The 21,263-nt window shown below is 51.6% G+C and overlaps 1 protein-coding gene across 3 annotated transcripts in view; it reads left to right on the top strand.

Moving 5' to 3' along the window:
- The first annotated feature begins 6,160 nt into the window (after positions 1-6,160).
- LZTS3 (leucine zipper tumor suppressor family member 3) overlaps positions 6,161-21,263 on the top strand; it is a 136,677-nt gene continuing 121,574 nt past the window's right edge. For all 3 annotated transcript variants that reach the window (XM_084627479.1, XM_084627475.1, XM_084627477.1), the window contains exon 1: positions 6,161-6,329. The gene's annotated coding sequence lies outside the window, so the exon portion shown is untranslated. The remainder of the gene's footprint in view (positions 6,330-21,263) is intronic.

The raw sequence follows: 21,263 nt of genomic DNA, 5'->3' as shown, positions 1-21,263 counted from the left end.
AGCACCTCTGAGGCGCTATAAGCCCCCAGTGCAGCCTCTCTGACCAAGCTTGGAAGATAAGGTTTAGAGCGGGGTAAGCCTTTAGATTTTAAACCAAGGGCAAGTCTACACTAAACAATCAAGTTGACCTAAATTATGTCGACGTAGAGCCACCGCAGGAATTGAATCGGTTTTACACGTCTGCGCTGCGCTCCTGGTGTCGGTGCGCGTCCTCACCGGGAGCACTTGCACCAATTTAACTGCCAGTGTGGGGCATTGTGGGAAGGCTTCTGAAAGGCAGCAGCAGTCGATGTAAGCAACACCGTGTCCGCACTGACACTGCTTCGACCTAACTACATCGCCTTAAGCGCTATGCCTCTCGCAGAGGTGGAGTTAAGTCAGTGTAGGGGGCGAGTTACATCAGAAGGAGCTACATTTTAGTGTAGATGCTTACGGAGTCAGGTTGGCATAAGCTGCCTTATGTCGACCTGACTCTGTAGTGTAGACCACACCCTAGATTTTAAAATGCTTGGCCTGTAAAATGCCAAGTCTCTACCAACTAGAGTTTTACAGAATTTACATGGCGAGGCCTTCCATCTTCAGTTTTAGGACGTTCAAAATTTAGGCAGCTAATCTCAGGCTAGGAAACTGATTAAAATAATGGAAATGAAAAATAAGGGCACTTAGCTGTCCTCATTGCTGCCAAAGTCTCCTTACGTTGGCAGCTCGCTCACTCTGTTGCGGGCACTTGCTGCTTGTGATGGGGTTTCTACCCCACACTGGTCTGTAAGGTGTTAATGGAGCCCTTGGAGGCTGTGCAGAAAGCAGCCAATAGGAGACAGGCCACGAGGAGCAGCCAATCAGGGCTGGGCAGGCCAATATAAGAAGAGTTGCAGGGCAGAAGAAGTTCAGTTGCTCTTTGGAGCTCAAGGAGGAAGGACTGGCTGCATTGCAGGCAGAAGAAAGCCAACACCCTGACAGAGACCTGAGGAGCTAGGGAAGAGCTCCTGGCTGGTGGTTGGGAGTTGGAGGCTGAGGCCCTGAGGCAAGGGTGAAGAAGGTGCTCAGGCTGCGGGGAAGTAGCCCAGGAAAATAGACTGAGAGGTTGGAGGGGACGCAGCATGTGGCTGTCATCTACAGGGTCCCTAGGCCAGGACCCAGAGTACTGGGCAGGCCAGGGTCCCCCCACCCCCATGTGCCACTGAGGAAGTGGTTGGACTGTGGTACTGTCCCCTGAAAGGGGGGAGCACAGACTGCGGCACAGCCGGAGGGCTGTGCTCTGAAGAGGACGCAGCAGTCCTTGGAATGACATGGGTCCAGGAGCAGGGGTGATGGCAGGTTCGACACCCCTGAAAGTCAGCATACCGACCTCTGGAGCTGATCCGCAAGGTGACCAGCAGCAAGACCTAGCAGGGGGAGTCCCACCCTGTTACACTGCTCAAGAAGCAAAAACACCCAGTGCATTATATTGTTTGTTCCCTACTGGACAAAACCATTATGAAAATGAAGGCAGAAGCTAGGCTTTAAGGCTCACAGGTTTGCGGCCTGTGCTTCTGATCCTGTGACGTGCTGAATGGCCACAGAGGCGCACTCACCGGACCGAGTCCGTTGCTGCTCACACCTTTGCCTCAATATGATCATCTTAGAGCATCACTTCCATGGAAAATCTGCAGTGCATTATGGGAGTCCTAGCCTGCCATGCTGGCTGGGGAGACCTTTGCCCACAGGTAATGAGCTACAACAGCACCCCCACAAAAAACCTCTTGCAATGTGCTGCACGCAATTTCCATGAGTAAACAGTGTTTTACACAGTATCTGTCTGCGCTACCTCTGCCTGCCTTTTAATAATGCCCTTGTCAAATAGAGAACACGCTGTATAATTTACGGGGTGTTTTTAACTCCCTCACAGGGAGTGCCATAAATACGGACAGTACTGCAGGGGGTAAATTGCGTACATAATCAGCGTTCCTTGCCTGAAATGCTCTGCCTGACACAATGCCTTATGAAACCTGAGACCCGCTTTGGGAGTGCTGTGCATAGAGCGAGAGGGAGGAGGAGAACTGGAGGTGGAGTATTCAGAAATCACTCTATTCCCTTCTAGGCTACAAAGCAGGAAACACTCACTTGACTCACTATCTTTTGAGTGCATCCACTCCACCGAGTGCAGAGATGCGACTAACCTGAGCATCCTGCTATGCTCTAAATGGGGGTAGGAGAAATCTAAGGACTTCATAAGTTTTAAGGCCAGAAGGGTAAATCATGATCATCTGGTCTGAGCTCCTGCACATCGCAGACCCACCCCCTCCTGTAGGCAGAGGCGGATGGCAGTTTTATGGGCCCTGGGCCAGAGCAAGTTGGGGGCCCCTCTGCACCCCTTCTACCTGCTGTCCTTCCTTTTCTACCCCCCCTCCCCTCCCGGTGCTCCTGTCGGGGAAATGGGATCGGGGCACGGGGGCTTGCCCTGCTCCCCCCACCCGGCTCTCCTGCTGGAGAGCCCTTGCGCCCCGACCCCACTCCACAGCAGGAGTGCCAGATGGGCGGAGTAGGTCAGGGTGCAAGGGCACCCATTTTTCCAGGGGCCCCCAATTGGCCAGAGCCCCTGGGCATTGGCCCAGTGGCTAATCCGTCACTGCCTGTACTAGGCTCGTAACCTCTGGCGTGCTATTGAAGTCCTCAAATCATGATTTAAAGACTTCAGGTTACAGAGAATCCACCATTCACTCTAGTTCAAACCACCAAGTGGCCTTTGCCCCATATTGCAGAAGAAGGCAAGGAAAAAAAAAAGCCATCCTCTCTGCTAATCTGACCTTCACAACTCCAAATATGGTGATCGGTTAGACCCTGAACATATGGGCAAGACCCACCAGCCAGACACCTGGGAAAGACTTCTCTGTAGTAACTCAGAGCCCTCCCCACCTAGTGACCCATCTTTGGCCATTGGTGATACTTGACATACAATTTCTCAAACATCTGGGCAGGGCCTCCGAACCGTATCCTTGTCCCTCTCATCACCTTGCAGCTATGCCCTCTTCTCCCCTTTATAGGATCACAGAAATGTAGGACTGGGAAGGATCTCAAGCAGTCATCTAGACCAGTCCCCAAGGCTACCTAATATCTTCTAGAGCAATGTTACCCTAGTTAAAATATCCTGGGGGGGCCTTAACTCTCTCGCTGTGGCATTAACTCCTTGTGATGTGGGTAGGAGATACACTTGTTGTGGGGGAACCAATGGCAGTGTGGTCCTGCAACTTGTTTGGCTATGATGGGTGTGGAAAGGAAGGGGCCCAGGAAGGCAGCACAAAGAGACTTGGGCTGCATGTGCTAAGTCAGAGACAGGGTGAGATTAGCGTTACCTGTGTATCCATGACCTGTAGACCCAACTCCTGCTGCTTCTGTGAATCTGCCACTCCCTACCTTAAGGAAGGGGATAATATGGAAAAAGCAACCTGTTGGCTTCTGGAGATAAGCCTCCCTTTCTACTATCTTTCCACAAAACAGGTTGATTTAGCTCTCAGGTTCCCATGGCCTTTCTCATAAAACCCTGGCCAGATTCCTGTAGAGAGAAAACAGTTCCTCTGTTGGCTTAATTGGTTGTGTGTTCTTCACTTCCAGTCCTAAACTATCAGGCAGTCTTGCTGTGTTCATTGATGCTAAGGCCAGAACGGACCTTTAGATCAACTAGTCTCACCTCCTGTATATCATGGCCCATAAAATTTCCTGTGTGCGCCCTCAGGGAGTGTCCTGTGACTTCTCCCACCGAGGTGCCTGTCAGTTGGTGGTGAGGTGGAAGTAGGCCAGTATATTGGGTTGCGTATCTGGGTTCCATTCCTGCTCCTGCTGTGCGACCTTTGCCGATAACTGTCTTAGTTACCCAATCTGTAAAATGAAGATGATAACGTTGTAGAGCCCTTCAAAATCACAGGAGGAAAGGTACCACACAAGACCTGAGTAATAGTCTGATGTATACTGTACAATCTAACAAATTTATTTGGGCAAAAGACTTTGTGGGCTAAAACCCACTTCATCAGCTGCATCTGATGAATTGGGTTTTAGCCCACGAAAGCTTATGCCCACATAAATTTGTTAGTCTCTGAGGTGCCACAAGGCCTCCCTGTTGTTTTTGCTGATACAGACTAACACGGCTACCACTGTGAAACTGTACAGTCTGTAATTCTGTGAAGGAGTGTAAAGCCTCTGGAAGGAGCTCTATAAATCTACTTAGTATTATGATTAACAAATGAGAGGTTTTATCAGCACAGAAGGTTGTGCTCACTGAAAGAGGTGGTGGCGGCGGCAGCAGCATGTGGAGAAAATGACTGAATTGTTACATTGAAAATCAGCTATTTGTGAACCTACCAAGATATAGCGATCAGCGTGTGCACAAATGTTTGTTGCATGGTGGACAACGGCGCTGCACTGGGTTTGTGTGTTCTTACCTATGCTAGAGGTCGAGCGTGGTGCAACACCTATTGGTAAGGTTACCCTAGAGTTTCCATTCTGAAGCCCCTTTAATTAGCAGGTTATAACTCTTTTCAAAGAGGTGAGGCCAGGGGTTCTCAAACTTCATTGCACCACGACCCCCTTGTGACAAATAAAAACAGGTTCCGAACTAGCCAAGGAATATGCTCCGGTATCCTCTGCACATGAGGTCGGCGTGATGACCCACTTAGTCAATGGTGCCTCCATCAGGCAATGGCGCATGTCGATGACAGAGTCAACTAACTAGATTTCATGGTGGCCTGCAGGGCCTTCATTCTGTTGATGCAGCTGCTGTTGGGTGACCCGGCAAGCACTGCAAACGCGAGAAGAACTTAGCCGAGTTTCATAGTTTAAAAGACAGAGGGTGCGGTGGAGTGAAATTCACCTCCATGGAGAGGGCTAGCATCTTCTTCTGCACCATTTACATTGCTGTGAGCACCTCTGGAACCCCAGCCATGGCGCATAAGCAGCATCGTATATCACCTGGGTGAGATTCTATATGCAGCAGGGTCTGCTTATACACCTGTGAGTGGTGCCCTAGAAACCTAAGATTAACCCAAGCCAACGGTTAGCGTTGGGGATAGAATCCCAGTCCTCTGCTCTAATCAATAGCCAAGCCTGCCTCTAACGTAGTGGTGGTATCCCTATAAAGCTGTTTTTTTTTAAAAATAGCTTAGTGTGGCCCTTATCCTCTCCGATCAACTTTCAGTGCATGTCAAATGTGATTTCCCATAAAAGCCCCAATGCTTTAGGATCTGGGTGCACTTAATTCATGCCTGTCAGCATGGAAGAGCTATTATCCCCATTCTACAGCTGCAGAACTGAGGCCGAGAAAGGCTAAGGTCAAATCAATTGGAGCGAGGTGCAGTTGAAGATCCCGCTGGGTGCCTATCCGCATTTGTAGGCTCCTAAATAAAAACTGGGTGCTAAGGGTATGTCTACACAGCATGGTGGACCTGGACTCACATTTGCACCCCCAATCATCCACCTGCAAATCTGTATAACTTGGGTCAGCAAGCACCCAGGGCTTGAGGAAAGGGGAGGGTGGCGCAGAGCCGCAGTCCCGCTGAGACTCTGGGCCGAGCCTTGTCATTTCGCAGGGTGGACACGGCCCCAGCCGCCGCCTGGGGCCAGAAAGCCTGGGTAGCTGCAGCCTGGAGGTGTGAGACCCGGCTCCAGCACCTGGAAAGCCCAGGTGTACCATGCAGCAGTGGAAACGAAGTCCACCAGCCTGGGTCCCCCAGAGCCGGGTTTACAGGGCAGCCGAGACCGCCCCCGAAGGAGCGACTTGCCCGGGGCCTCCGTGGCGCTGGCAGGATTCGAATCCAGGCCGCCTGCATCCCCGTCACGTGTCCTAAACCGCATCGGGCCCCTGGGGGGGGGGGTGAACCGGGGCGCTGTCGGTTCGAGGCGGCAGCTGCGCCGCTCCACGCCAACGCCTCCCGCGGCTGGAGGGGGTTCACCAGCGGCCAAAAGGGACCGCGGCTAATTGGGGGGGGGGGCGGCCGGGGCTTGCCGGGGAGGGAAGAGTTACAGGGAGGAAGCCAGGGCACGTCCCACCCTCCGCGCCTCTCCCCGGCTCTGTTAGGCTGCGGGCTGGCGGGGGCTGGGCCGGGGGCTGGCGGCTCTTTGCCGCAGGAAGGGGGGGGAGCGCGGCCGCGCGCGGGGAGAGGCGCCGAGACCCCCCCCCCGTCCTCTCGGGCTGCGCCGGGGCCGGCCGGGACCGGCCGAGCGGCTGCCGCCCTGCACGCAGCGCGGTCCACTGGTTCGTGGGAGGCGGCCGCTCCCCGGGCCGCTCCGGCGCGTCCGGCCCTTGTAACCCGTCCGGAGCCTGGATCCAGGCAGCGCCGCAGCCTGCCTGCCTGCCAAGAGTAAGGCGGGTGGGGGGGGGCTCCTACCTTTCCCCCACGCGCGTGCATTTGGGGGGGGCCTGGGGGGGGGGCTGGCCGTGGCAAGGCACCTCGATACAGTCGCTGGTGCATCCAGGAAAATTGCCTGGGGGGTGCAAATCGGGTGCATCTTGGAAAACCTGTAAGGGTGGGGGGGGTAAGGGGGGATGGGTTTATGGGGCAGCACCCTGGTGGTAGCCATCAAATCAAACACTTTGGGAAGGGGCGGGCGGGCGGGAGGGTGGAGGATTTGGGGACCAGCTGCGGTTTCTGCTTTGGCGAAAGGTTGGTGTGTGGCTAAGGTAACACATCGTGGGTTGGTTGGTTTGGTTTTTTTTTTTTTTTTTACTCTGCTGGGCCCATTTGGAAACAACCAACCACCCAAAATATAAAGTGTGGGTGGGGTGGGGTGGGGGGGGGATGGACTGCTTGTCAGGGGTGGTTGGTGTCCGTGTTTGCGATGATGTCACGAGTGGGGTTCAGTCCGGCAAGGGAGATGCTGACATGCGGGTGATTAACGTGCGCTAACTGTGAATTATGTCACCTGCCTCTTGTGCACTGTGTGAGACTTCAGCAGCAGCGGGGGGGAGAGGGGGGAGCGCTCAGGGCCTGCTCCTTTTGCAATACGGTATTTTAATCCAGCAGAGCAGGGATGATTTAACAAGGCTCTAGAATATAGATTTGGGGAGGACCCCAAACCCCTCTGATATCTGCCTTACTAGTCCAGTTAATAGTCTGGGTGTCGGGTCTGCTAGTTTTTTAATCCCTTGCCTACTGGGAACCCCAGTAGACCATGGGAGCACCTGCACCCTCCTAGTCCTGTATGAAACCAGCGAGCTCCGCAGCTGGGGTCAATCCATGGAGTTCTGGATCTGGCCCTATATGGGGGCATTGGAACAATTTGTAGAGTGGGGTTGCTGAAAACCATTGAACAAAACTGTAAACCCTGTAGATGATGGGAGCCGTGCATTTGATGGCTATTATTGCTTCAAGCCAGGGGGTGCTGCTGTGGCTGCACCCCCTAGTTCCAGCTCCCCTCCCCTTTACCCCCTACGTGTCAAGGAGAAGCAAATATAAGTTGCTGCCCCGAGTGGATGCTTGCCTTCCATGTCTCCGCTGCTCTGCTTGGTATGGGCAGGTGGCTGGGCTTGGCATGAGTTCCCAGCTTGGTTTCAGAGCTGATCTCCCCAGGAGAGAGCAGGGCAGCAGCCTGACTGCACGGGAGCAGGCAGAGAGAGAAGCGAGCGCTGCTGTGGCTTGCTCCTGCTCGCTTTCACGCCACCCCGGCTCCCTGCATGATGTCCGCACTGGCTGGGGCACCCAGGTCAGCTGCAGATGAGCAGAGGGGAGCCCCCTCTTCTGGCATTCCCAGTGCACATGGGACGGGGGGGGGGAGTTGGGGGAGGGGGGACGGACGGACGAAGACTTAATGCCAGACTGCAGGGCCTTGAGAGCTGCGATCTCTGTGGCTATGAGAGAGAGAGGAGCTGGAGATCACCCTTGTCAATATGCAGGCTTGCTGCAGCCAGCTCATCTCCCCAGATCTAGCACCGCTGGCTTGTGTAGTAAGCACCAGCAGCAGGATTTGGTACCATCTTGCTGCCACTCATAGCCAGCATCAGTGCCTTGGTGGGGGAGGGGAAAACTTGACCGATTTTTAAACCATCCTGAGTGGCTCACGTTCTGCCACGGGGCAGAAGGTACGTTCAGAAAGGGAGCTAGACTCTTTGGTAAACTACCTATCTAGCCTGAATAAGGGCAGGAGTAGATCAAGGAAAGGCCTCCTATGGTTACAGATCACGGTCTGTCTGGCCAGCTGGCTTGTAAACTCCTTCAGGCAGGGACTAAGCCTTGCTCTGTGACCTGTGCATGCTGTCACTGACTAGTAAATGATCAAAAGCCCATGACTGGGGCGCACACTGTTGATAGGTGCAAATCATGAGCTGTTAAGTTGAAAGAATCCTTGACACTTACGAATATCCTGCCTTTAGGATCCTGCATTTAGGGCTGTTGACGATCCCGAGGAAAGAGGGCTGTGAGAATAGTGTACGAGTGCCATTTTTGGGTGTATGCTAGGTGTGTCTTCCATCATTGTGGGCCACTTACAACCTAGGGTGGGGGGGTTTACCCTATGTTATAAGTAGATAAATGAGAACAGGCAGGTTGTGTTCCAGATCCTGATCTCAGCAAATGGAGCTATTCTGTATTTACACAGAATCTGATGGCCCCTTTAATTGAGAGCGGGAGGGATTATGCTAGCAATGTATTTTATTTAACATTGGGAGTAACTGAGCTAAATTTGAGCAAGAGCCTGGGCATCAGAGCTCCTGGGCTCTATTCCTAGCTCCGCCATTGACTCACTGTGTGACCTTAAGTAAGTCACTTTGCCTTTCTGTGCCTCAGTTTCACCATCCATAAAATACTTACCTACCTCTTCTGGGTGTAACGTTACTATTTATTTGTAGTACAGAAATCTCTAGAGGCTTCACTCAAGGATCAGGGACCCATTGCACTAGGCGTTGTAATTAATACTTGCTTTTGAGATCTTCAGATGGAAGATGGTATCAAATATTTGTTAATAAAAGGACGATCGACTCCCCACCAAGCAGTGGAATGGTGTCGATATTTCAGCTCGTCTGTTCTGTGTAGGTTCTCCTTCTGCGCTCATCACTATGGCATCTGAGGACCTTCCAGGAGCGCATTAAGCGATGTGACTAACATCTGTCACATGTGGTTCATTCTCTCTCTCGTCCTCTCCCCAGGGGGAGAATTGTGTATGCAGTGTAGTGTTGTTGCTTGTTTATATATGCACACAGTGCTAGTGGCGATATGATTTCACATGCCCCTATATAGAATGCGACAATATCATCTGAGTTCAGCTTACTTGTGGAATTATTTCCTTGAAACATTTGAAGACCGTTCTTTGGAAAACAGAGGGTACAGTTATAGGCCATGGTCCTGCAACCCTCTTACACATGAGTAATTCTTCATCAGTGACACCAGGGCTCCTATTTGGGTAAGGAAAGGTTTACTCATGTCAACGAGGCATGCTGGATAGGGCTCATATGTTTTCTTTCTCTGGTAGGCCCTGTAAATTCACAAATACATTATCCAGATGGAGAGACCTGGTTCAATGGTCCAGAGGTTAGGAAACTTGCTAAGGGTGTGGGAGAGAGGGGTTCAATTCCCTGCTCTGCCATGGACTTCCTGTATGACTATCAGCAAGTCACTTAGCCTTCCCGAGCCTCAGTTTCCCCAGCCGTAAAAGGGGGTGATAGCAGCGCCCTACTTCACAAGGGTGTTATGAAGATAAATACATTAAGATTATGAAGCACTTTGAGACTTACTGATAAAAGGTGCTAGATTAGAAATAGGCATTATTCAGAGTAATTGGAGGGGAGTAAGTATAACTTTGATAGTTGAAAGTGGATGTTTAATTTTAAGACTGGCCAGATAAAAATCATCATGCAACAAACAAGCTAGTGGGTACCTGCCCCCTAATGGATGAACTTGGAATTGCTCACTTTATCCAAGGCCCTATCTTGCTGATTGTTAGCAGAGATTCCCCTTTAGCTCAAGTGGATCTGAGTTCTGTCCCTGTGAATACCGTGAAGCCCAAGGGTGTGGAACAGCGTATGGAGGGGACCATATGTGGGGGGAGGCCTTACCACTGCCCTCCACTTCCTGGGACTCCACAAAGGGATCTCTTTGTGTGGTCTGGGTGTGGGCAGGGGAGAGGAGCAGAGACAAGGTAAGCCCAGGGTGGAGAATGGGCAGTTCTGAGGGTGAGGCTGGACACATTGTACGCTCTTCATCCCACCCTCACGGGGCCTTGTGGCAATGATCCTGAGAAGGCTCTTTACGGCGTCTCCATGCTAAGGAAGCCCCCTGTGAGGACAGTCCCATGGGCCCCCATAACCAAGAGAACCCTGGAAGCGAGGCTTGGAGCGGAGCTGGCTCCAAGGGCCACAGAAGCTAGGACAGCATCACAAGCTCTTATTTACTGCAGGACCCTGGGATCTGCCGGGGAGGGAGTCGTCATGGCTTGTTCTGTTGTGGGTGGGGATATCCCAGAAAATGGAGTGAGCTCCTGAGGGGAGTTCTGGTGGGTTGGGGGATCTGGCCTTGATAGAACTGCTAGAGAGACCTGGTTCTCCAGGGGGATGTCGCCATCCCAGGGTCCAATCCTGCAGCCCTCTTGCCATGAGTTGGGACTGCAGGAGTGGGTCCATGGCTTGCAAACTCCAAGGAGGAGGGGGTGCGAAATGCAGGTGGCTTGTTTGGACATCCCAGGGAAAAGGGGCTGAGAACTTCTAAACTGAGCAACTTCACGACAGGGAAAGATCAGGGTTGAAACTGCACCATTGAAGCTGTTAGAAGGGGTGACATTTTACCGGTTTTAATAGGAGGAGAAAGGGGCACGGACTCTTGAGGGGAAGCACAGACACTGACGATATGCAAAGAGCTGTCAAATGCATCCAGGAAATAAATGGGGGGGGGGGGAAAGAGAGGGATATTTTTTTCCCTCTAATCATGCTCCGTTACAGTCATCCTGTTTGTTACTTGGCACAATAGCAGGTAAATTTTAATAACAGATGTGTCCAAAATATGAAAAGGGGCACCTCTCTGAGACTCTGGGTGCCCCTGCCCCAAATGATTAAACTAAAATGAGATCTCCCACAAACCCCCGAGCTCTCCCCATGTCACATACACATTGGATTTCTCCGTGGGAAGTGTAAATTCTGGGTTGGGGTCCCTTCAATTCTCACACATCTCTGAGGGTAAACTGAGGCCTGGAGAAGTGAAATGACTTGTCCCCCAGGTCACAAAGCAGACAGGTAAGGATCTGAGATGCTATACTTGCTCTGGGACCCATAGAGCCAAACCCAGCCAGTTTGGCTCCGCTCCAGGCAAATTCAGATGGGAAATTTAGGTGCAGTTTTTTTTAACACTGAAGGTAATTGTTCCAGTGGTCAGTTTGCCAAGGATTGTGGTGACTTTCCCATCACTGGCAATGTTTAAATCAAGACTGGATGGTTTTCCTAAGAGATCTGCTCTAGGCATTGTTTTGGGGAGTTCTCTGACCTCTGTTATACAGGAGATCAGATGAGATGAGCACACTGGTCCCTTCTGGATCTATGAATCAAAGCCGTTTGGGTCTCATAGCTGGGACTAGAGCCCTGGAGTCCCTGCTCTTGCTCCTTGAACGCAGGGCTGCATTACAAGCTGTTTGCCCTCAAGTCAGCGAGTGTTCAGAGCCCAGAGTTCGGCCCCACTCGGCTCCATCTTCTTAGAGCTTCCGCTGGCTTAACCAGCTCCCAGGCAATCCCCCTGGGGGCAGGAGAATCCCTGGGTAGCCTAGAGCTGGCCAAAGCAGCCCCACAACACCCTGGTTGTTGGCCCTCTAGTACAGTGGACGTGGCTAGGACTTTCCCGTGCACTCTGGCTAGTCCCAGTTGATGAAATCATGGGGCCACAGGCAGCTGGGTGCAAGTTAAAGCGGCCCTGAGTCCGAAGCAATTCAGCACCTTGTAGGATGAGGCCTGTCTGTGGTGTGTAGCCGTCCCCTGCGGTGCTCAAAGGAGCTTTCGGTGGGAATTTTAGATGCAGATGACCAGATTATTACCCGAGCTGTGGCGGTCGTGGCTCAGTGTTCCAAGAGAAGGAAAGCAAAGGTATCCCAGCGATACTGAACTGATCAGATGTTCAGTGGGCTTCTTGTGTGAGGCCATTTAGGAAAGGGATTGTCTCCATTTAGCTCCATCCATGTTGACCCCGATGCTCCCTGGAAAGTGAACATAACAAGCCTTAAAGGGAGGATTACGGCAATGGATCTTCAGTGCCCCTCCGCAACTAGGAGAACGTTCGTTCATTTGATCAGATGGCTTAGCATCCTGCTTGTTGTGGCAGGCCCGCTCGGTGGCAGGTCGGGGGTCTTCTAAGGGGAAACCCAGGTGCTGCCGGAAGTGGTCTGGGCGGTGGGTCGCTCGGTGGTGCTCTTCCCTCTGTCTGTGACGCTGCAACACAGCTGGCATTGTGCTCGAGGGACTGTGCCCCTCGAGGTGACCTCTTGCTGATGGCTGGGTGAGCTGGGGAATGGAAGCCTAACAGGCATCCAGACTCCCCAGGGATATGTTGCAAGGGTAGGCTATTGGCATGGCCACTCTGGGTTTTTCCATTCTGCCTCCTGGAATCCCTTCCCACAGTTTCAGTGGGCTACGGCATTCTTCTCCTCTTGGCCTCTGTATGACCTAGAGCTGCTGTGTGCAGTTACACAGCTGCCGTGTTCCACCCCAGAAATGGCTGCATTTTGGTGGTAGGTGAAATGATTGTGTGTGTGTGTGTGTGTGTTATATACACGCCAGTTTGTGATGCAGCAGTAAAGGTTGAGAGACACACACCATATCTGAGACAAAAGCAAAGAAATGAAAAATTAACCCACATAAGAGTCCATATCACTGCAGCAACAGCACCCCAAAGGCCACACACCATACCCTTAACTCTGCCCCTTAGGGATCATAGAATCATAGAATATCAGGGTTGGAAGGGACCCCAGAAGGTCATCTAGTCCAACCCCCTGCTCAAAGCAGGACCAATTCCCAGTTAAATCATCCCAGCCAGGGCTTTGTCAAGCCTGACCTTAAAAACCTCTAAGGAAGGAGATTCTACCACCTCCCTAGGTAACGCATTCCAGTGTTTCACCACCCTCTTAGTGAAAAAGTTTTTCCTAATATCCAATCTAAACCTCCCCCACTGCAACTTGAGACCATTACTCCTCGTTCTGTCATCTACTACCATTGAGAACAGTCTAGAACCATCCTCTTTGGAACCCCCTTTCAGGTAGTTGAAAGCAGCTATCAAATCCCCCCTCATTCTTCTCTTCTGCAGACTAAACAATCCCAGCTCCCTCAGCCTCTCCTCATAAGTCATGTGTTCCAGTCCCCTAATCATTTTTGTTGCCCTTCGCTGGACTCTCTCCAATTTATCCACATCCTTCTTGAAGTGTGGGGCCCAAAACTGGACACAGTACTCCAGATGAGGCCTCACCAATGTCGAATAGAGGGGAACGATCACGTCCCTCGATCTGCTCGCTATGCCCCTACTTATACATCCCAAAATGCCATTGGCCTTCTTGGCAACAAGGGCACACTGCTGACTCATATCCAGCTTCTCGTCCACTGTCACCCCTAGGTCCTTTTCTGCAGAACTGCTGCCTAGCCATTCGGTCCCTAGTCTGTAGCTGTGCATTGGGTTCTTCCGTCCTAAGTGCAGGACCCTGCACTTATCCTTATTGAACCTCATCAGATTCCTTTTGGCCCAATCTTCCAATTGGTCTAGGTCCTTCTGTATCCTATCCCTCCCCTCCAGCGTATCTACCACTCCTCCCAGTTTAGTATCATCCGCAAATTTGCTGAGAGTGCAATCCACACCATCCTCCAGATCATTTATGAAGATATTGAATAAAACCGGCCCCAGGACCGACCCCTGGGGCACTCCACTTGCTACCGGCTGCCAACTAGACATGGAGCCATTGATCACTACCCGTTGAGCCCGACAATTTAGCCAGCTTTCTACCCACCTTATAGTGCATTCATCCAGCCCATACTTCCTTAACTTGCTGACAAGAATACTATGGGAGACCGTGTCAAAAGCTTTGCTAAAGTCAAGAAACAATACATCCACTGCTTTCCCTTCATCCACAGAACCAGTAATCTCATCATAGAAGGCGATTAGATTAGTCAGGCATGACCTTCCCTTGGTGAATCCATGCTGGGATGCCAGCCTTCCTTCATTCCCCTCCCCAGATCTCTCTTCCAAATCCACCAGATCTTCCAAAAAGCAATCCCGGATGGTTCTTAGGCCTTCTGAATGCAAAGGAGGGTAGAATGCCCTAGTAACTTGTTGGATTGAATTCTGCCATCTAAATCTAACACCAGGAAGAACACAACTCAACTCCCAGATCCTACCTTGAGTTTTCAATGTCTGCAATTCGATCATGCTCCCCCACAGAAACTTCTACTGAGAATCCGAGCACATGTACTGTGGAAGGTGTTGCAAGATGACAAAAGATTTCAGTACAGCTGAATGGTCGCTGAGAGAGGATAGCAGGACTCCCAACAAATCACGGAGGAGAGTGGCTGATGTCCATTAGTGTTTCTATCTCAGTGGAATAGGACAGAGAGATTCACAAACTCTTTCCTAGCATGGAGCCCGTCTTATTAGAGAGAATGCTTAGTAGACCAACTCCCCCCTCTTGTGATCAAATAACATCCCTGACCCAATCCCAATAATTCCTTACATGGAAGTAGGTTTAATAATCGTGAGTCCGTATCCTCACACTCATGAGATCATCTTCAATCAGAAAGGTTGGCCTTTTCTTTACCCATTTTTCCCCCTTTCTTTCCCCCCGCCTTTAGGATGTGCTTGCTTCTTGTTTTCGAGCTCTTTTTCTGCAGTTACTCGCCCTTGTGGCTATCTGTTTCTTAAATGAAAGCTGACGTGGAATCCTGCTAGTGCATGCAAACCGCTGGGGCTTCCAGAAAAACACTAAAAATCGTGAGGCTCCTGATTAAGTTGCAAGAGTTGGCAACACCGTGTAGGAAAAGGAGATATTTTTAGTTGTCTTTTAATGTGATGAAGCAGCATATAAAAAGGACATTAGCACCTTGTGGCCTGCCAACATTTCCTGGTCTATGGACCACAGCTCGAGACCCTCTGGAATAGCAGATGCGGGGGAAAGGCATGGCTCTGGGACTATAGGTGGAGAATAAGACTGAATTTTCTTACAAAGGCTGATCACAGCTTTCATGTGCCCCAGGGCTCTCCATTGGATGGAAGGTCAAATCTAATCTGCATTGCCCTCCAGTGTGTGGAGGCCTGCAAGGAATCTATTACCCCAATATTACTCCTAGCTACTCAAGGACCTCTCTTAGCTCAAGTAGCAGGGTCCTGAATCACTGGAGCGGAATGCTTTGGGTTGTACATCCCATGAAGCATGTGTGCAGTAGCGCTTAAAACCAGGATGCCTGTAGACATGCAGCCACAGGTTCATTATACTGTCTTCGATAGCTAAACTGAGTTTCACCGCCAAAGAGCCGACCTCTGTTTCACTTCAACAGGGCAACTCCCCAAGGCTGCTTCTAGCAGATGCTGGCAGGTAGTCTGAACTGCACTGTGCATTTGAGATTCACTGGGGCAAAGATAAAGCTCTCGCTACTCTTGCTGACAGTACAGGCCAGCAGTGTATGAACAGATAAGTAGCCCCGGCTTCTTTTAGATTCTCGGGGCCAAATCCTGATCTTGATTACGCTGGTGTAGATCTGAAGTAATTCTGTCACTGATAGAACAGAGACCCTTTGTCTTACTTTGTACCCAACTGGGAAGAAATGTGATCTTATTATTAACACACTCTGCTCTTCCCACAAACAATCTTACAAATATTTATTAGCTGGCGAAATTATTTGGCAGCACCAAAGCCAGTTTAGGTAATGCTAGAAGCTTTTAACTAGATGTGTCATGAATTACCCAGTTCCATTGGTACGTGGCCCAGTGACATGTTTTCCTGTGGAATCAAAACAGCAGAAATAATGATCCGAGCCAGGAAAAACAAGGATCAGCAATTTCTTCTCTTTTGTGTCCATCACCTAGTGAATGCCGGTGGAAATTGGTTCCATGCAGCTGGTGATGCAAACAGATCAACCTCTACAAGATCCTTATCTGCTGGGGTATAAACCACTAGGAATGGCTTTAGTTTTGTAAGAGAGGTAATAGAAGAGGCCCGGACGCAATAGATGCAATTTCATATTGTAGTGAACTGGCTAGCATGTATGTGTATGCTGCTGCTGTACTCTGTTGGATAGACTCAGAAGTGCTGGACTCTGTGTGTCACAGGCCCTGTACTGCTAGGAGATTCTCCTATAGGTCAAGTAGTAGGGATTTCTTGTTGCAGAGTTCTCCAGATTAGTGTCACTATTGCCTTGTCCCCCTACCTCATCCCACTGTTGTTGTTGGAACCCCTTGTCTCTTGCCACATGATAGGGTTGCAAGCTCTTTGGGACAGAAACAGTCTTTTATTGCATATTTTGTACAGTGCCTAGCACAATGGGTCCCTGATTCCTGATTGGGAATATAGTACAAATGGTAAATGAATTTCCAGGCAGTGGGAGATCCCTCCACCAGTTGGGGCCTTCCATTCTGCAGTCCATTGGTGTGTTCCACCATGCTTAACTCCACATCTGATAGCATCCAAGCAGGATGGAACACTGCAGGAAGTATTCATGACATTTGGGTCTAGTCTTGTCTAGTGGTTAGAGCAAGCAGCTAGTCATTTTGACTCGTGCCCCTGGTTCTGCCACTGTCTCTCATCTAAACTACTCTGTATTTCAGCTGCCTACTCTGTAAAACAGGTAGAACTCACAGGGATGTTTTATCAAGTGTATTATATTAGCACCTAGGGGCCCCAACTGAGAGCAGGACTCCATTGTGCCAGGCACTGTACAGAAAGACATACAGTAAGAGGGTACTGCCCTGGAGACCATGCAATCAAAATCAAATAGTAGAAAGGAAGTACCATTAGCCACATTTTATAGATGGTGAAGTGAGGCACAGAGGGACTTGCCCAGGGACATCCAGGAAGTCTGTTGCAGAGCTGAGAATTGAACTCGCATCTCCTGAATCCCCGGTCAGTACCTTATCCAAAGACCATCCTTCTCCTCAGGGATGATTAATACTTCCACAGGGCTTAACATCAGGGGATTTCAATATAAACTGCAACTCTGATTGGATGCTACAGAGCAGCTCCATTGCCTGTCTGAAAATACTGGCATGCTCGTGTGCAACAAGGGGACAGGTGATGCATCCGCAAACAAGTCGGTGCGCTTGTAAACACAGTGTGGAGGAGGCAGCTGTGGAGAGCACGCTGGCCTGTGGATGCCCAGATGGTGGATTCTTGGCTGTCTAATACTAATCTCTGGCTGCTGGAGCAGGGCGTTTTGTCTTCCAGAAGGTGGTTCTCTGCAGGTTTTGGATTTTTGCACCAGGCAAATTGCTTTCATCACCATCCGGCTGCTCCACCATAGTCCGCTCCGCTCCACCTTTCAGGCATGGTTCCTTGAGCTGTGACATTTCCTCTGACCCCCTTCCCTTCAAACACAGGGCATGTGGGGAGCTCTGCAAGGAGATGTGACTGTTGCCTTTGAGAAGCCGCATTCGCAAAGATCATGCCTGTGCGGGAGGAGGGGAAGCCGGCTCTCCAGGAGCCAGTGGGTCCCTCTCCGGGGCTTAGACTTTACAGTCACTGCTGGCAGTCGGCCCATCCCACGAGGCTTTAGACCTGTTGGACCTGAATCTGGTCTCTCACTGGTGCAAATCAGGAGTCGCTCCATCCCAGGGAGTCTGGATCAGGCCCACTATGGCGTTTCTGAGAGGGGTGCGAAATCTTTGGTTATTTTCACTATTGGTTGTCCCTGGTGGACTGGAATGAGCCAGCCACTTCTTTCTGAGTTACTGGGCCAAACTCATCCCTGGTGGATCTCCATTGGATTTGATGCAGTTGCACCAGCTATGGGCTGGGCACAAACTCCCCCAGTCAGTATCTATCTTCCTGTTAGGGACAGACAAGGGGCCGAAGACAGGCGCTCTTGAACCCGCTACCGCACAGAAACCTTCTCTTCGGCTCCTTCAAACTTCCCACAGTATCTGTCCTTCCACAGGAGAATGCAAAGGACTCTCGTGGGAGCGCTGTGCAAAGATTCCCGGTGGGGGTGAGATTACAGGAACCACACGCTTTCCCAGCCCTGCCTGCCTTGCTGCATCACAGCTGTAGCAGGTGTCAGCAGAGCAGGTGTTAGTCTGGATCCGCAAAAAGAAAAGGAGGACTTGTGGCACCTTAGAGACTAACCAATTTATTTGAGCATGAGCTTTCATGAGCTACAGCTCACTTCATCGGATGCATTCAGTGGAAAATACAGTGGGGAGATTTATATACACAGAGAACATGAAACAATGGGTGTTACCATACACACTGTAATGAGAGTGATCAGGTAAGGTGAGCTATTACCAGCGGGGCGGGAGGGGGGACCTTTTGTAGTGATAATCAAGGTGGGCCATTTCCAGCAGTTGACAAGAACGTGTGAGGAAAAGGTGGGGGGGGGAATAAACATGGGGAAATAGTTTTGCTTTGTGTAATGACACATCCACTCCCAGTCTCTATTCAAGCCTAAGTTAATTGTATCCAGTTTGCAAGTTAATTCCAATTCAGCAGTCTCCCGTTGGAGTCTTTTTGTTGTAATATTGCGACCTTTAGGTCTGTAATCGAGTGACCACAGAGCTGTAGCCGGGGAATCCCAGGACAGATTGACCCCTGAGCTTGACCTCTCCAGTGCCCCGAGTGCCGAGTAGTGTTCAAGCAGTGCCGTGCTGCTCTTCAGCCGGTTGGGCGCCTGTCCTCCTGGTTGATTTCTAAGCATTGCTAGCGGGAAAGCCCCACGGCGTACGGGCAGCGTCACAGCATGGCTGTCCTTTTAAAGGGGAAAGCGACATTGTGAATTCACCTCCCTGGGTAGGCAAGATGAAATGGGTCCTGCGTTCGGACCGCCGGGATCAGTGAGAGAGGGGGAGAGAAACTTCAGCGCAGGCCTGGAGAAGGCAGCTCAGGGCTGCAGAGTGAGGGAGGGTCCTGCAGGAGATCCCGAGCTGTCAAGAGAGCAGCAGAGGGGATCTGCCTGCTGCCCTCTCTGAGCCGGAGAGAGGACAACCCAGGGAATTGCTGGATCCTCTCCTGGGAGGAAGGAAGGACTCCAGGTAGAAAGGCCTGAGGGTGGCTGCTTGACTGATGAAAAGTCCCAGGACTGGCAGAAAGTGAGTATTGTGGTGCTGGACTTTACTTTGGGACTTTGAGGATTGTTCTGAAGTGTTTGTTGTTAAACCAGCCCCAGGCAGGGATCTTCTGAGCTCCAAGAAAGCCTTTCTGGATTAATGCCAGGGACCTGAGAGGGAAATTGAGGCAGGGCCCCCCTGGCCATAAGGGAACGCTGTGGAGGACAGGCAGCCACTGACAGCTGCAAGCAGCATCCAGCAAAGGGGTCCCGTGTCTCTGCTGCCGAGGTGCGCTGGAAGGAGAGCAATTGCCATACGAGGCGGTGCAAGAGAGCAGCACAAAGATCTATTGACTGAGCACCAGCCAGCCTGGTTCATCTCCTCTCTGTTTTAGGATTTCCAGTGCTGCAGTGATCTGTTTCGTGACAATAGCTCCAAGCGGCCATAACTGAGAGCAGGCCCCCTGGTTGCTGAGCACTGCATAGCCACGTAGCAAGAGAGGCTCCTTACTCCATAGAGCTTACAGTCTAAACAGACGAGACGTCCACCGGCTAGGAGAAGGATGTGCTGTTATCCCCATTGTACAGATGGGGAACTGAGGCACACCGAGACTAAGTGACTTGTCCATGGTCTCACAGGGAGTCAGTGGCGGAGCAGGGAAAGGAACTCAGATCTCCTGAGACCTTTAACCAGAAGCCCCTTTATCTGTAGTATTCGTGCTCTCCTTTACAGGGCTGTGGGTTTGGCAGACCCAGGCGGCCTTACAGAAGCTGGCTAGTCACTGTGCTGTGGGATTGGAGAACCCAGAGGGCAGCAAAGGCGCTGGTGAATAGCTGGAGGAATGTGTGTGTCAGATTGATGAGCCTTTAGAACATGCCTCACCTCCTGCTTCTGTAACCGGAGTGCTGCACTTTGCTTTCCTTCTCCTCCGGCCCTGTTTACCACAGGAGATGCTCGCACGGAGACTAAGAGGCTGGGAATTCTGCATGCTGACGCGGTCATTGTTCACTGGTCTGCGGCCATGCACGTTCTGCCATCCGTTCTGCCATCCATTCTGCCAGGCCAGCCGTGGTGCAGTGCTGGGGCCCCGATGGGAGAATCGCTCCAGAGCAGGAGGTGGCAATCCCGAGCGAGCTGCCCGCGCAGCACCCCGAGTGCAGGGCAGAGAGTAACCCAGGGCAGAGAAGCCAGGCAGGCCTGGTCACGCAAGCAGCTCCCAACCCCCACGGAAGCCCTCTCGGAGCCATGCAGCCGTGGCCCCTTCCAGGCAAGGGCGAGCGGATTTTCAAAGCAGGAGCTGGGGTGCACATGGGTGGGTTTTAGCAGCTCTGGGGGGAGGGAAGAGGGTCCTTGCCTTTCCTTCAGTAGTGCAGCAGGGCCAGGAGTGGCTCTGAAGCAGGTTTGCACCCTCCAGGGCAGGAAGGGAGAGCAGAATGGCTTTTGGGAGGCTGGGACAGCACGAGAGATTCTCTGTTGTCTGGGGCATCTGGTTACCCTGCTCTCTGGAGAGGGGCTGGGCATGCCTGTAACGTGGCAGGTTTGGTGCGGGGTGGAGCCAGAAAAGCGCATGCTGACAGTTTCAGCAGCTCGGTTGGCCGGCGGCTGGCAGTTGCAGGGGTGACCTAAAACTCAAGCCGTCACATCTGATCCTGTAAAACCAACCAGGACGCTGGCCTGGCCCCAGAAAAAGGGGCCATTCCTGGGCAGACCGGTGCCACGGCCATTCAGCACCCCTGCAACCAGGGGGAGGTCACAGTGACCATAGCAAGAGGGTCTAAGCTAGTACTGCCCTAGTCCATGCCAGGTGTTGACCCGGCCCCAGCAAGCCCTTGACAAAAGAGGCACATGTCACCTCCCCATCACTGCTCTCACTCTGGCCCCAACGCAGGGGTAAGTCGGGGCCCAGATGCACCGAGCGTTTGGATTTCTCCCTGCAGGGAGCAGTACTGTAGGTTTCCAAGTACTGTAGGCAGCCAAGGATGTGGTGTGTTCTTTTGGGGAGTGGAGGAGACCTAGCCAAGGAGTGGTACCAGGGGGACTGCCCACCTGTTAGACTAGGAAGCAGTTCTTTAGCTGACTTGCTCATGCTTTGCCAGCCTC

This window comes from Lepidochelys olivacea (assembly GCF_965140295.1).
Source record: "Lepidochelys olivacea isolate rLepOli2 genome assembly, chromosome: 4".
In the NCBI taxonomy this organism is placed as follows: domain Eukaryota; kingdom Metazoa; phylum Chordata; order Testudines; family Cheloniidae; genus Lepidochelys; species Lepidochelys olivacea.
Note: the sequence above shows the minus strand (reverse complement) of the source record. Positions and strands in the feature narration are given on the sequence as shown.